This window comes from Perca flavescens, chromosome 10, assembly GCF_004354835.1.
Source record: "Perca flavescens isolate YP-PL-M2 chromosome 10, PFLA_1.0, whole genome shotgun sequence".
NCBI classification, from domain to species: domain Eukaryota; kingdom Metazoa; phylum Chordata; class Actinopteri; order Perciformes; family Percidae; genus Perca; species Perca flavescens.
This window is the reverse complement of record NC_041340.1, coordinates 14,033,927-14,047,263: the sequence shown is the minus strand read 5'-3', so window position 1 is coordinate 14,047,263 and position 13,337 is coordinate 14,033,927.

Genomic DNA, 13,337 nt, shown 5'->3' with positions numbered 1-13,337 from the left:
GACAACTGTTGTTGAAAACAGCATGATAACACATAGAGCAATGTCTTTTCTGTTTGTCATGTTAAAATGGATATTAACAGTTTGAGTCAAGGCCGGCTCTAACTCTGCATTAATATTCCATGCATTCACTGTTGCTCTTTCCCATTATATCCAAAGCAGACCTTTGGGAATGGTCCAACAAGTGAGGTGAGTGTCTATTTCTGATTTTAGTGCTCTTTTCATTTGCTAGAGTGGGTCACACATGCCATTTTGGAGACTTTTAACATCTCCAAATGTCTCTTAAAACACTGCAATACAGACGCTGATCAGGACAATGTAGCCTGTCATTGAGACTCACATTCGGCTGGTGGTTAATGTGCTTTCACAGCCAACATAATGATGTCATTACAACTCCAGATCCCACTAGAAATATTGATTTATTAGTTGACTTCAAGAGGAAGGGTCTAAAAGCTATGAAATAAGTTGAAAGGCAGAGCAGAGCCTGATTCTTCCTCTGCTGGTCTGCAACAATTTCTATGTCAGTTTCACTCAATAAAGTCTCCACTTTTCACCTCCCTCATACACATCAGCTCTTGCTCTTGAGTAAGTTTGTATGGATTGATGAGGAGAAGCAGAGAGTTGATGTCGAACAGAACACATTCCAGTGCTGTAGACAGAGAAGAAGGGAAACGAGCAGGGGGAAACACACAGCTGCCCTCTGTGATAAGAAAAGGAGGTTGGCTTCATTTCTATAATTAATTTGCCTTTCCCTCTATACCCTCTGGTGGAGCCAACATGAAAGCTGGTCTGAAAGCGCACTTGCTAACACATCCATTAGTCTATAAGGAGGATCTTATTTCTTCCAGCTAAGTTCTCTTCTCATGGGCAATAGCATTATTCTGCCCCACTCATAAGAATTACTCATGCCATTTCAGTAGTGTTTAGACCCCTGGGTCTCCACAACAAATTCGCCTGAGCTAAAGGTACTGCCTCCAACTGAAGGGCAAAATATGCATTATGAATAAGTCAGTCTCATAATCATTAACCTGAAAAACGGACTCAGTAGCCCAATATTACAGTAATTCTTTCAAACCATACGTAAAAAAACGTTGTCTTCCATATCATCAGTATCACCGCACGTCAAACCTTATTTGCAAAGTACGAACCGCATTTGTAAATTCCCAAAATGGTGCTTGCCACACATTTAATTACTCCTGATCCATGGTGGTCACGGAAAATATTCTGCATTACGGGCGAGATTTATATCAAAGGTTACCAGGACACACAACCTATTAACATCCTATTAATGGTTCAATTATCATTTTGCAAAACGGTGAGAGGGGGAATCAGAGAACAATTAAAATGATTTATTTCTGACACAGACGTGCATTGAAAAAGAGGCGGAGGAGGGCCTGCAGCCTTGCATTCCTTCAATACCAAATAGTTTGTCGCCAGTTCTTTTGAGTGAGATCCCCCTCCCCCACGCGGCCAACCCCCAATCAGGCGAACTGATCTCTGTCGCTCTAGTGACCTCATTCTATCAACAGGGCTTGCAGCTGCTCCTGCCTCATTATGACCAACTCCTTTTCACTAACCTTTGGTGGAGGTTCGCCACAGTCTGTAGAGGCCAAAAAATGGGCTGATTCCGTTTTATCTGTTATTTGATGTGGCTGGAAAGTCCAGTGGCACCATATGAGACTGTTTATTTCAATGACTCTGCTTTAAATACAGTATCTACAAATAATGATTTTCTCTCCCTGGTCCACTGCAGTTTGCCATATTCATTTTATTTCAGTCATGCAAATGAGAGTCTGACTCTGAGCACTTTAGGCTTACATCTCATTTCTAATTTCCTTCCACAGAAAAGCAGGTGAAGCGGTCAAGACTGTTACAAGATAGAGGAGTTACAAGGTGTGGAAGCTTGGTCAAACATGAAAAAATGTTTTTTACTTTGACAGCGGTTCTTTGTAACTCAAACTTGCAAATTTAAAACAACTAAGTATCTTTAAAGAAATGCAATATTATGTTTAAGTCTTTGTGCAATTTTTACATTCTCCCTGCATGAATTACTTAACAGCTAATGGTTTGTTCCACAGATCCACACCTTTATGCAGGACGATTATCGTCACTGCTGGAGAGAAATGATATCAGCCCAGAGCTAGGCTCACCTCGCCCTGTATGTGTCTTCACACCACATCTGCACAGCTCTCAGCCTGGGCCCGGGTGGAGATTTGAGGTCCTTGGTGGACGCCTGCTTGCACTGCACTGTGGATGACAAGTTCAGACTTTGCCACTGTTGCAGCTTTGCTGCAGTCATTTGAAGGTAGCCGGCTCTAAGAATGAGATATTAGTTTTGAGACGAAAGTGGGTAGAAATTATAAAGACTCTCAGGGAACGTATTTTTCCTGGCCCAGAGACAAAGCTATCCAAACAAGAAGAATAACCTTTTGTTATGGCTTTATATTGTATTGAAGAGGTTAGTCTTTGTCACAGTGAGAAGTGGGCTGGTCATTGCTATCAGTAAGAAGACTGATTACCCTCTCCATCTCCCCACCACAACTACATATCTAATAGGCCTGGCCAATGGCCTCTTCCCTTTGTGGTAGTCACAATGAAACTTTGATCGCCATTGAAATGAGTAGCTCAAACAATAGTCTGCATTCACTGAACACTGCTGAGCCTCAGTGAGATGGGGAGCAGCCCCGTTCCCCCAGCCAGCTTTAATTGGAAGTGATGCTAGACAGATCATATCATAACCATTAGTGATGCCCTGATAAAACTGACCTGGGAGCGACTCTGTAAAGTCTCTTTGTCGGAGAAGGGTCCGATGAGCCCCAGGACCCCTCAGCCTGCCATCTCCAGCAGCAATCACAGTCTGACCTCAGCCACCTCTCTCAGCCCTTAATGCCCAGGATGCTGGCTCTGGGGCTGTGGAACAGGAACAGTTGACCTCCCCCTCTCTAGAGGATAAAACGCTGATAGCAGGGACTAGAAATTAAAGACTGTGGCCTTTGAAAGCCTCCATTATTGTCAGCTGGAGCACAGCCATGAATCTCCCCAGCCCTCTCCATGGACATGCATTATCGGAGGGGTGATTATTTGACCTCAAACTCTCTGCTTGGCAATGTTTTTTTTTTACCCAGGCAAAGGTACATTTCCTGACCTCTCTGCCAACAGAAAATTTTGTTGGACTTTGGATCATAAGTGGTACAAATGTTTTAAAAAAAAAATGTAGGAACCATTTTTATTTCATTTTTGAGTCCATCTCAAATGTGTAATTCTGTGAATAAAGCTTTTTACAGGAATATACAGGGGACTGAAATGATTGGATCAATTGTTCCACTGCTACAGTAATTCAGAAAGATGGATTGCAGTCCAAAGTGAGACCAAAATGTGCTGTGAAAAGCTAAAACCAAAAGAGTGCGTCACTTTGGATGTCAGTTCTCATGGTTACTGAGGTATGCTTGCAGACAAGTGAGTAGTTTTCTGAAATATGCAATCTTCAAAAACCTTGTACTAGTGAGAGGTCTCTGTTTTCTGAAGTGTTTATAGCTGTTGTTCTGTTTCTTTTGATCTTTTGACAATATACACTTAGTTGACACTTAGGTGTAGTTTGAAGAAGTCCAGACACAATATAAGTTGAGTTGTTTTTTCAAACACTGCAACACCTTTTTTTTTGCATCTGCGTGACTCATACTGTAACTCAATTTAACCTGCTTAATTGATAATCTACTATGCATTTGATGACATATTGATTTTAACCTCTTTGTTGTTTTTTTTTGTGCTACTATACAACGCAATGTTTTTAAGCAAGCTGTACAGTTTACACGGTTCAGTGCTTGTTTCTTGGCCCTTCTGTTCATATGGACTGCCAGGGGAAATAATGCTTCCATTGTGTGCAGGTAAAGAAGAATGCAATAGTGAAAATAAGCTTCTTGGAAGGCAGGCCTGTAATGCTCAATAGTCTGCATGCGCTGAGCTAATGGTGAATGAAGATGAGCACGTTAGAGCCATAGCACACCAGTTTTTGCAGTGTGTCCGACACTGTTGGCTGTAGTTGGCCCTAATCAGCAGTCATTAGGCTGATTCAACATGTTGAATTGAACTGTCAGTGGATGCAGTCAATGAGAGAGAGCTGTCTGACTGACTAGTAAACTAGTGATTTCCTCCATTTCATTGCTTTTTCTCCCTATTATTGCATCTTTTCTTTTCCTTCTCAAAAGCAAAAGACCACTGGCTGGAATTGCCATTTGTGACAATTAAGCTGACAATTTAGATGACAATGGTTTCTTGAGCAAACAGACTACACATGATCAAAGTGGAGAGGTAGGTTAATTTGTTTAGTTTATCTTCCCATTATGAATAGAGATTACAGACGAGATATATTTTTTTCTCTCGCCCAGGAGCAGAATGTGTGCACATGTAAGTTGGCGAGTGGTGTTTTTTTTTTTCTTCTAAAGATTGATCCACTGCAAATGAGTCGACCACGAGGCGATGGAGAGTCCGCCTCTGTCGAAATTAGTTCTTTGAGGTCTGCTATCAGGTGTGTCACGGTCCATAGTTAAATAACGTTATGTCATGTTTAAGCAACTTGGAACTGGGAGTTTGAGACAGTTACCGTTTGAACATAAATTTCAGATATGGTGGCTGTCAGCTCTACTGCAAAAATGACTGTAAATGAACAAACACATATACAAGATATGGCTACATTTCTCAGCTTTTATTCCTTTCCCAACACAAGACACTTCAACTGCATAAAGGAGAATAAAAATGTGTCTGTCAGTGATTAAAAAAGGGCCACAAAAAATATGGCAAAACAAAATTATTGCTTTCTCTCCTGTGACCTTGCTGTTAAAAAAGATTTATTTTCACTTCAATACTACTGATTTAGTCCTGCTGGTATGCTATTGACAATGACCAAGTTGAGTTTCCCAATGCACTATAGCCCTGCGTATAACCAGTTACCTATTGTAATATACTATGTGGCTGAAAGACAGTTGTACAAAAGGCATATGCTGCTTAAAAAAGATATATTATAGTGCTGGCAGAGCAAACACAGTGATTTAAACAGTGGCAAGATAAAAGGTTGGCAGCTAGAATATAAAAAAAACACTTGTTTTGTCCTGCATGTCACCTAATTAATTTTTCTGTGATGTCCCATTGTGACAGAATAAGGCTGTTTTGTTTCTGGCTGCAGTAGAGAACAAAAAAGAGTAACATCTGATTACAAAAATATTAGTTATTATTATAAATTATTGTTGTTTATTGTTAACAAGAAATGTTGCTTTGAGATAGTTATGTCGGCCTTTTGTGATTCAGCTGTATTCCAGCTGTATGTGACCAACAGTAGCGATGGAGATTTATGCTAAACTATCCTACCACAGCATTTAATTCTATAGATCGAAATACGATGTTAGACAGTATCTGGGTCTAACCATTAAAAGTGTTTATCATGCTGTAGTTGCTATAATTGTGTTGCAAGAGCAGCTATTGTAGGGAAAACATGAAACACGTTGAATAACAGACATCTCCATAAGAACATTTCCTAATTATGTTGATAAATAAAAAATATAATTCGGGCAGCATTGTTTCTTTCAAAACGTATTTTCTTTTGCAATTAGTTTATAAACGTAATTTCTAGCAGACAGCTTGAGGGATCACTAAAACTTCAACTTTTACTCAAAGCAAAAGTAGGAGATTTAAAAAGTTAAACCCCTCACCCCATTAGTCAATAAGTCAATGCTGAAGCCCATTACTCGTAAAAAGTTAGTTGTGCATCAGCTTCCAAACAGCCAGTTTGATCGCACTATCAATGCCAACCTGATCAAATGTTTTTTCCGCTCTAGCAAAGAGCCAATCAAATGTTAGATTACGAAGGGTGGCGTTGTGTTACCTTGCACGGCAGCCGGATTCTCGCGATTCTCACAAGATAATGTAAGAATTGCGGGATCACATCAGTATTAGTCTCCACAGCGCTGTGGAGTAAGGTCTGGCTACACCACAGATACATTCTAGGATAGGAGAAAAAAACGCTCTGAGTTGTTTGTATTTCTTTAAACCAATCAAAATCATCTTGGACAGCGCTTAGCTCTAGACGCAGCGACAGTGTCTCTGCAAAATAGTCTCGGGAAGGAACATGAACATTTGTCGCCCGCAAAAGACAACTGTAACTGTTAGTTCAAAGTAAACTGTTCATACAATACAGTAACGTGAGCTATTTAAATTCATGGCTGGATACATGGTTAAACGTAATTTGCTCTTACCAGTGAATAGCTGTGTGTGCTTCATCCTCAGCAATCCTTGCCAATCGGTCCCAAAAAGTCCCAGTAAGACAGTAAATGTAAAACATATTCCTTGTAAATCCTTACAATTATTCCCCGAAAGAACCAAGCAGGCCTGCCTTAGTGCACAATCCAAATCTTCAAAACTTGCTATTTTCAGCATGTAGCTTGCTAGCTGGAAGTTTGTTGTTGTTTCCCGTAGCGAAGGGATTTTGATAACGGCAACACAGAGAGCGAAAGATGAAGGGCATGTGGCGCATAAGCCACGCGACAGATATCAGGCAATTATCCGGGGAATGTACTTCCGGTGATCCAGACTACATCACCATAGACTGTAATTCATATCACACGAAAATCTATCTCGTCAGGCTTCAAGTAATGCGTTTTTGTCCGAAACAGCAGCGAACCAAACCAATCAGCGTTGGGTAAGGAGCTCCTGGCAGCTGCAGACGGGGTTTAGGTGGGTGTGACGACCGCGACTGTTCAATTCAAAACAACAATGCCGGACGTGATAGACAGATGGTTCATCCATTCACCTGCCAGGTATTTTTTTGAAAGTGCCTGCCCTTTTCCAAACAGTTTCCAATGACAGCTTCTCAGATGGTTCTGTGTAACAAACCATCTGGCGCGTCAGGTTAGGAGATGTGAGGGAGAATCATCTGTTTATGTATCTTAATAATTTAAATCAAACTCGAACTTATATGCAAATAAAAAGTTAACATATTTACATATGCACAATATTTACACAATCCTGCTGTAAATAAATGCTTTTGTACTCTACAACAAAAAAAGGGTTCACTATTCTGCAGAGAAGAATGAGAGATTACTCAGAGAGCTGAAATTGGAACGGTGTGTAGAGTGCACACTACTTATATTGTTCTCTATGTTATTTAAATCTCTGAACGAAAGTGAATGGGTCGCCTGGAGCTTTGACTACAGGTGTCTGTAGCTTCTAGTGCAGCTGGTAGAAGAAATTGGACATAGTTTTTGTTGAGCCTAAGTTGTAGAAATAGTTCGAGACAGATTTCTCCACAGCACAAAAGCAGAACATGAAATAGTGTCTGGAGTACAGCGAGAATAGAAATCTCTGGCCAGGGTGGCAAGTAGCTGCATCATCACAAATACTTACTCTTCACATATTTCTTGTGGGTGGTTTATGTAATTTGTTACTCGACACTGGGATAGTCAGCACAGCAGTGTATATATCTCCATGCTGAGTATTGTATTGTTAAAATCCTCTATTTCAGCATACAAAAGCTAAAGTTTTACCACCACTTGTGGCCACACTTTTTGATTTACTATGCCTGCAAAACATCTCCTGTGCAATTTGTGCTGATCATATTTTTGTTGTCAAGAGAAAGTTTACAATGGTTTCTTTCAACTGTGAAACTTCAGTTCTGGTGATTGAATTTTGAAAGTATTTTGCACTGTTTGGAAAGTTCTAACTCATCTAGCCAATGCAGCACATTCTAGCAATGCAATGCTTTTAGGAATCACTAAAAAACAGTGGATAGTGTTTATATTTTAATGTGACCTCATGAAGAATAATTAACCTGGTGTGAGCTTTCCCCCCCAAAACACTTTAACAATGAAAACCTTGGGTGATACCGCCGGCACTGCAGGAAAGGGAGAGAGGGTGCAATCTACAGAGGATCCACAAAGAAAAAATGTGTGTATTAGAAATTTCCCTCCCCTGTCTCTGGTGATTCTTTTGGCCTCTCTGCCGAAATCACTTGGGAGTTTATTCTCAAATTCAACAGGATGGCTTCTAATGAACATGCACCTCAATTTCCAAAGCAAACTAGCATTTTTATGGAACAGTGTGCCACCATTACGAGAAGATCCTTAAGGGATTAGTGGAGTCTGTATTACAGCTTCAGTGGTGCAGTTCATCAACTCCCTAGATCAGCTCAGTATATAGCAGGCTATTGCAATGGAAGAGGGAAGGTTATTGTTAACGGGAGTGGGGATAGACCACAATTTTGTATTGTCAGTAATCTTTTGTAGTTATAAACCCACGGGGTTAGAACATAGTATGAACCAACTACAAACACTTAGCTGCTATGTTGTTTTTTATTAATGTTGTGGATTTTATAGTAGCCGATTATACTGATCAATACATTTTTTAAGGGGAGAATGAGATGTTGCAATATAAGGTCTGTATTACATCAAAAGACTTGAGCCCTCTGCAGAGGAATTGAAGACATTCTAATAGCATGCAGTACTTTGGGGGAGATGGACTTCCCAGCACAGTACAGTACGTCAGCACAGTACTTCATCTGACGACCACATGTTTCTCATCAGGCCCATGATCAGGCCACACTCCTGTTGTGGACTGTAGTAAACTCTCTGTCCTCTTAATGATCCTACGCATGTCCTGTTTTCAGAACTCAGCTGAACATTCCAGAATTGTGAAATCACTTTCTCGTCTGAACAACATGTACTACCACATTAATAATTAGGAAATTACCACTGATTCGTAATTTGTACCACGCAGGGTCCTGCATCCTTTGTCAGAGTCAGGTTTGCTGCATTTTGCATGACAGGGATTTACTACTATATGTTTTGTTTTTTTTCCAATGCATTTGGAGACAGTAATGGAGGCAACAAGAGTCAAATCACCAAAATGTTACACTCTATTCAGAGAAAAGCTTCTTCAGTTTGTCGAGCAACAATCTGTCAGACAAGATGACATCACTGATTACAGTTTTGGCTTCAAGAATAAGCAACACATAAATATTCAGTTGTACATGAATGAATGAGTGCCTGTATAAATGATACCGGCGATAAAAGGTCAAGTGTAATTTAAGGCAATATTTCCCCCATGATTCTCCCACAGTATTCTCTCCCAACCGGTGTATGAGGTGTAATAGGAACACACTTCCTTAAATACTGCACATCATTTAATATTTTTAAGGAATGGAAAGATGCATAATTTCACCATAGAAATAGAATTATTCTAATGACTATAAATCAAACCCATGGGTTTTATTTTCCTTTGTAGCACCTTAAAAAAATAATGGGAAAAGAGCTAATGGTGTGACAAAACAATTTTTACGATGCCAATACTTCCATTAAATCAAGCAAGAAATAGGTTTTTAACATTGCAATATCAATGCTTTGAATTTATGTTTCCCATAGTCCTCTCTTGCAATGTGGAAAACAAGGGTCTCTCAATGATTAATTCAATGTTAAAGCTTTACTGCGTAACGTTTTTGATATTAATGGATGTCAGTTACATTTAGGATTGGGCATTCCTACTTGGAATCGTTTCAAAAATTATGATTCCAGTAGAATTGTTTATTTATTGGAATCATTTGGAATCGTTTAGAGGATTTGGTTTCAAATCCAATCATTGCTTCCCAATTTAATATGCGCAAGTTTTGGTTTACGAAGCGGCCAGGTGCTTGTTGTGTTGCAGCCTTGGAGCAAAGTAAGTGGCGCTCTAGTGTGGCTTTATTTTACGTTGAAAAAGCCCTGTAAAACTGCAAACCACCATTGAATCAAAATAAAACTTTCCTCTTATTTTTGAAAATAGGCATGTGACCAGTTTCAATTCCACCCCTCAAAGAATCGATAATCGAGATTCGAGAATCGATAAGAACCGGAATCGAAAGGAAGAATCGGAATTGGAATCGGAATTGTTAAATTCCAAACGATGCCCAACCCTAGTTACATTAAAACCATTGCCAAATGAGTTGATACAAAGCTAATTAAGACTATCCGCTCCACACAACTCTCTCTGTATTTCTCAGCATGGCTGTGTTTAGAATATGGTGTGCGCAGAAACTCGAGTGAAGATAATTACGTCTTCTGAAGAGTATAACATGTTTTTTAAATCCTCTGTGTCCTCCTTGGCTACTAGCAACTGCGTGGAGGAGGGGTGGAGGCGCGTGCGCAATTACGGAAGGCTTGTATCATGTGGATGCAACAACAGTCGTGTTGTCATTACTTAGAATTCCTCATGGGGGGTGACAGAATCTATGCACTATAGCTTTAAAACTGACCACACTGGGGTGGCCTCTAGCTCATCCAGCAAGATGCATTTGACCCAAGTCGGCTGAGTTCTGAGGCAGCGCAGGGTTTGAATCCAACCTGCTGCTCTTTGCTGCATGTCATCCCCCATCTCTCTCCCCCTTTCATGTATATCCACTTTCAAATAAAGCAGCAAAGCTTGTCACCACAAAATAAAAAAAATCATCAGTACAGTTATAAAAATTCCACTGCTGCAGCGCCACAGATTTTTGCGATGAAACAAAGACTCTTAGCGGGCTGATGCAGGCATTCATTAAAAATGGTATTTCGCATGATTAATGATACTTGCAATTTGCTAGGAAAAGAACAGGCTCTATTGAGGCTTGGGGAGGAAGATTGCACTGCATTGGGTAAAAGGGTGGGTGGTCCTCACTCCTCAACCCACTTGCTCTGTCATGTTGCATTGTGCTGCAATGCCTCTCAGGGACCAAGTCTCTGGAACACAATGACTTGATTTCCTACGACGAGTAGTCTCTTAATTTTTTTCTTTTTCTCTTTTTTTTGCCTGATCATTATTTCCTCATTTTGCATTCGTTTCATCAGAGATAATTTATCTCTGCCTGCTTTAATGAAGTGATAATTCCATGATAATTAACGTAATCCTGCACCAAAGCAAATTTGCCTAATGACTGTTGTTTTGATAGTCAGAGTTGGTGCATGGGAGAATGTCCACAGTGGGAGAAATCAAGGCTCTGTGCCAGGCAAAGGAAATAGGAGAAAGCAGAGTCAGGAGCCAAAGGACGGAGAAAAGTACCAAAGAATTTTACTTTGTGACCTTAACTTTCTGTGGTGTATTGTAGGGACACTGGCACTTTTCATTCAGTAGTTCAAATAATAGGGTGCAAATAGGTCAGCTCAGTGAAAGAAAGCCTATTTGGTCTGCGCACTTATGACTACAAATATGACTGCCTGGAGATGATGAGCCAGTTGAAGGAGGGCTTGGGCCAAGGTATTGTCCCTGACATTTCATTTGTTCACAGGTACCAACTTTGACATTTCATTTGTTTGATATTTGTTCGACTCACATACCTGCAAAGTTTAACCTTTGCAAATCCTGACTTAAACATCCATAAATACTTAACTTTCCAGTTAAATATAACAGATAATTTTCAACAATTGATCATGGCATAAAGATGTGCATGAATATATATAATACACATTAGTTTATATATATATAAACTAGCTTTTTCAGAGATTAGAAATGGCAGCCAGTACATGTATTGTGCTGGAAGCGTTTTTCTCATGAGCAAAAACATGCACACCCAGCCTGAGAAACTTTCATAACTACAGCGTATGTTTTTTCTGTCAGAAATTACATCTAGTTAATTAACTTTACAGTGTAGTCTGCCCATCAGCCATATATGCCTGTATTTCTATTCTGTGCATACATGTAAATGGATGTAGATGTAGATGGATAGAGAGAGACCCAACTATGGGACCATACTCTAACTCAAAATACGTTTTGAATATACCTGGCTCTTCAACGTGGCTCTTCACACCACTTTACATAAATGGACAACAATGGGTTTCGAGTGCATAACTCATACATATTTACACTTGGCATAAACCTAGAATTTAAAACTAGATTCATTCATGACTTCTTTGATTAAATATGATTTGGTTTGACCAAAGAGGACAGAAAATGCATAAAAATACAAGCATTTCTGTACATGCAGCCACTGTCTTTTGCTCCTCCCTATTGAGGTGCACCTTGTGATGTAACCTAACCTGGGAGTTTGACCTGTAATGTGGGTTGCATATAGTATTTCCCTGATAACTTGAATTACAGGTAAAAGGGGGCACATACTAGATGAACAGAAGATTGATAATGATTGTATTGAAATGTTTACAGACGAGGACCAAGCATGTGTGGGTCCAATTTGACACTGACAGGAGAACTTTTTAAAATCCAGCATTGGTTAAAACTGACTGAAATATGTATGGCGTTTTGGAACTGCTAGCAAATGAAAGAGATTGGGATTTTTTTGTTTCATTTCCGTAAAATAAGAAAGTAAAAACACAAAGACAGGCCTGGACGAATGGCTTTAAAGTCAAAGAGGATGTGGAACATCCAGCGGGCTTGATCTATCCACTGGCTCACCCTGGATGTGGGGAAGACTGGCAGCCAACAAATCACCCCCATGTTTGTGTGTTTTACATGATTAAGCATATGGAGGGAGCATTAAATCACCCTTAACCTTGCTTCACTAACTGACAGCTGCAAGACCGCCTTCACTTCTCTTTGCGTGTATCGACAGAAAGTGTTTTCATTCAGAAAATGACGATTAATTGTCTATAACAAAAACATGACCATTACATATGATAACAATGAATTAACAGCAACTTTGAGTGGTCTCAGGCCTCTTAGTGCTGATATGATCAGCTGTATGTTCTCTGTGCAATAAGGTCTGACTTGATCGTTAATACGATATGATTATCAGATAATAATTTATCAGAATATATACAGCTTTTAGCATTTTACAAACCATGCATTATTAAAAAAAGGTTTATTATTATTGTTTTCTCATGATTATCAATTACTTTAGCTTTATAGGCCTATCTACAGTATTGCAGATGATAAGTTCATAGATGAATGATTTGCAGGTGAGCTCTTGTACATTGTGACATTCTGTAAAGAGGTGTGTAGAAGACTGTTTGGAATTATACTGACATATGCGGATACACTTATTCTAACAGGACATTTTCAGTTCATACTATGGGTGACAATTTACACAGTGGCATGTGTAAACAGACAGAAGCAGATGGCTGCTGAGGAGTAAGCATAGACATCTTAAAGCAATTGGCCCTTGTTGGAGTGTACAGGGGAGCGGCATGAACTGGCAAGCTAGACACAAGTCGCTGTAGTAAAGCAGTTGATGAGATTTGGGTCAAAATTGATTATGGTGTTAGATAAGTAGGAAAAATGGGCCCAGGTCAGGAATAGTTATGTTTTACATTTAAGTCATTACATAGTTATAATTTAATAAACAACAGATAAAATAACTTTTTCAAGTGCTTTAAGTTGTTATAAAGTACAGAACC